General features: G+C 41.5%; 1 long non-coding RNA gene across 1 annotated transcript; it reads right to left on the reverse strand.

Annotated features, from left to right (window-relative positions):
- Nucleotides 1–435: 435 nt before the first annotated feature.
- LOC114159651 (uncharacterized) lies at nt 436–2,394 on the reverse strand. Its single transcript, XR_003598631.1, has 2 exons — nt 891–2,394; nt 436–805 (listed from the first exon to the last, which is right to left on the reverse strand). It is a non-coding gene; the product is annotated as an uncharacterized LOC114159651 (long non-coding RNA).
- Nucleotides 2,395–3,130: the final 736 nt, after the last annotated feature.

Raw genomic sequence — 3,130 nt, forward strand, 5'->3', positions numbered from 1 at the left:
TGAAATTGTAATTCAGAACATGTGGGCTGATGTCGAGCTTCCCTCAGGAGCTCCGTTCAAACTTCTGAATCGGTTGCACACACCAGAAGGCTTAACTCACAACACCTGAGCAATGTGTCACTTTTGACTTTTTTTTGTTGTTGTTATTGTATATTTTTAGCTCCTCCAACCTCGAACTGTTGGCTGAAAGCTACTGTGCCTTGTCACCGTACAGTGTAGTGAGGAGCTGTTCTCTCTCCTGGAGCCAGAGTTTGCTCTCAGTCTTGACAGCAGAACTGCGTGGCGGGAAGGTGACAGCCAACTCAGACCAGCATGCACCTCCAACACCAACACACTTCATGTTGTTTTTTAGAAATGTTTTTACAAAGAATTGATTTAAAATGGATTAATATACAGTATAACCATGCAGCACTTTTTTAGATTATTATTCTTGAGCGATTTTAAAAACTGTTTTATTGTCCTTCCACTTCACAACTTTGTGTGGGTTGATCATGCAGGGCCTACCTGTGGCATTGGCAGCATAGGCAAATGTTACGGGGTGCCGGCATTCCAGGGGCGCCATAATAAAGGACCTTTTACATAAATGTAAAAGAGTAGAAGGGCTTTATATGAGAGCAGGTGTCTGTCTCTGTCAATGGGATTAGTTACTAGAAGGCAACGCCGAGGTATTCAGTCTGGATGGACCGATCCGCCACATCTCTTCCTCCCTTCGTCTCCGGCTGCACCCTTCTGGAGCCACATGTCAAGGGGAGGCAGGAATGCAGGGGAATGGAAACAACAAGAGAGAATGTCCTTTTCCCTGGAGCTATGTGGAAGGGAAGGCTTATATTACTAAATGAACAGACGCGCACACACACAACTCTTTGTAGAGAATCTACCTCTTGTCTCACCTTTGCCCATTCCTGCTCGCTGAAATGTGAGAACGCAGCAGCTCGAGGGCCTGTCTGTGACTGGAGCTTGGCACAACTTCCAATTTCTTTTTCTTTAATCTGCCAATCCTTTGAGGAAACACTGCACTTTAAATTTTAAAGATGGCCATTAGAGGTCAAATGGATGTATGCAGAAGAAAAACCTTCAAACTTGATGAAGACTAAAAGTCCCAGAATTGGGGGCAAAAAAAACAAAAAAACCAATTGTATTTATTTCTGAGATGCCAAAGAAAGCTTTACCATGTCACTAAACATGATAATGAGCTGTGTGTGCACTGCTTCATGTCCGTTTATCCGAGCACCTGCGTGTGTGCCGGACCTGTTTGACCGGGTAGGATAACCGTTACCCACATCTTCTCAAATTAGTCTCCCTCATTGCTTTCCACCAGCTCCTATTATGAGCCAGCCCTTACTGAGTTTCAGCAACCCAGCTTTCAGCACATTTTGGTGTAGCTTACACAGACATATTTGGTCCTCATTTTCTCTCTGGAATTGTAAACATATCCTCTTCATCCTTTTGCTTCCTGCAGTCTGTTTTTGGAATCCAGAAGCGCGTGCTTCTCCAACCGCTATAAGAAATGTTTATTTTTACTTTTTGTACGTAATATTTCTTATATTTTTGCGCTGTATGTGAGTAGAAGAAACCTGACTGACTGATCCTAAATACATCCCAAACATTTTTTTACAGGAGAACCCAACAAAGATTATTAAAATGTAACAAAAAGTGCAGCAAAAAGATCTCAAAGTTACTTTTGACCCTCTATTCTTTGAAGAAATGTATTAGTTGAACCACATTGGAGGGTTTTCAGAGGGTTTTGCAGCCATAATGTGGTTGCAAAATCCAAATTGCTTTGGATTTGCAGTTGCTAAAGGTGGCACAGTGAGAGATTAAATATTTGCCTGAAAACTGCAGTTTGTGTTTACTCTGGTTATTTTTGTTTAGTAGTAAAAATTAGCTTGATGATTTGGGAAATTAAAGTTTGACAAATAAAAATTACTAAAAGTGAAGTAGGCCAAAATAGGTTCACCAGTTTTTGCCTTGGAATTGGGCATAAACAGAAACAACTTTGTGAGATTATTTGGACAAGCTAATGTGTTAATATTTGTTTTGGCACATAAAGACTCAGGTGGAGGTAACTAAGATGGAAGAGATTATGGCTCTGCTGAGAATTTGAGCTTTTAATAATTCATTTCCTAAGGAGTTACTTAAAAATGTGAAAAAGTGTAAGAGTGGAAATTAATATCCAGATGTAGTGTGTTCCAGTTTACTGTCTTACAGTTCATATAGTTTAGACTTTTCTGAACTACAATCTATTGTAGCTATCTATATAATTAATTAAAAGCACAATCCCAAAGACCACAACAGATTTTACCAGCAGGAAAATATCCCAAACATCATTTCAAGTCTTGCTCCAATGATTTCATTAATTTTTAAATCCTACCCACCTTTACATTCCAGTAAAATGCATTTGTCTATGTCTTCCCATTATCTCCATCTGCTTCCTGAAGCCCCCCCATCCCTCCAGCCCCACCCCAGTCAGCCGTACCTGTCGTCCTGACCCCTGCCCTCCAAATGCTGACTCAAGGTGTTCACTTACCCTCCTTGCTTTGCTCCCTGCCTCCCTGCCAGGCGCCCCTGATACGCACAAACACACACCTGCAGGAAACAATGGAGGCTTTATTCAGGGTGGGCACGCCGCTGATACAGTCGGCTCTTTATCAGGGACTGGGATCTGAACATGGGCGTCTACTGTGCCTGCTCCACATTGCTCTGGAGATTTACTTAAAAGTGCTCCAGTCAGGGCAGCGCACGCTGCTTCGCTTTTATCTTTTGGATTAGCAATGACCTCATCAGGCGAAGTGGGGTATAATCTGAAGGATATCATAGCTCTAGCTTTATTTGTGTGCTTGATTTGAAAGAAATCTGGTTTATGGTTCTGCTTATTGTCCTTTATATTTTTAATATTCAAACAGATTTTGCCGCTGTTTAACTGATCCTTTAATTGACCCAGCAGCAGTGACATCATTGCTCAAATAAGATGTTTTTGTGGGAATATTCCTCAGCTGCACAGATGGATGAAATTGGCCGAATAAAGGAGTGCACAAAAAAAACCACACACAGCAAATGCCTCTTTCGAGTAAATCTCTTTGCTCTGATGCCATAGTCAATGACATGAAGGCGCAGGATGTTTAACTGAGTT

Source organism: Xiphophorus couchianus, chromosome 16, assembly GCF_001444195.1.
Source record: "Xiphophorus couchianus chromosome 16, X_couchianus-1.0, whole genome shotgun sequence".
Lineage (NCBI taxonomy): Eukaryota > Metazoa > Chordata > Actinopteri > Cyprinodontiformes > Poeciliidae > Xiphophorus > Xiphophorus couchianus.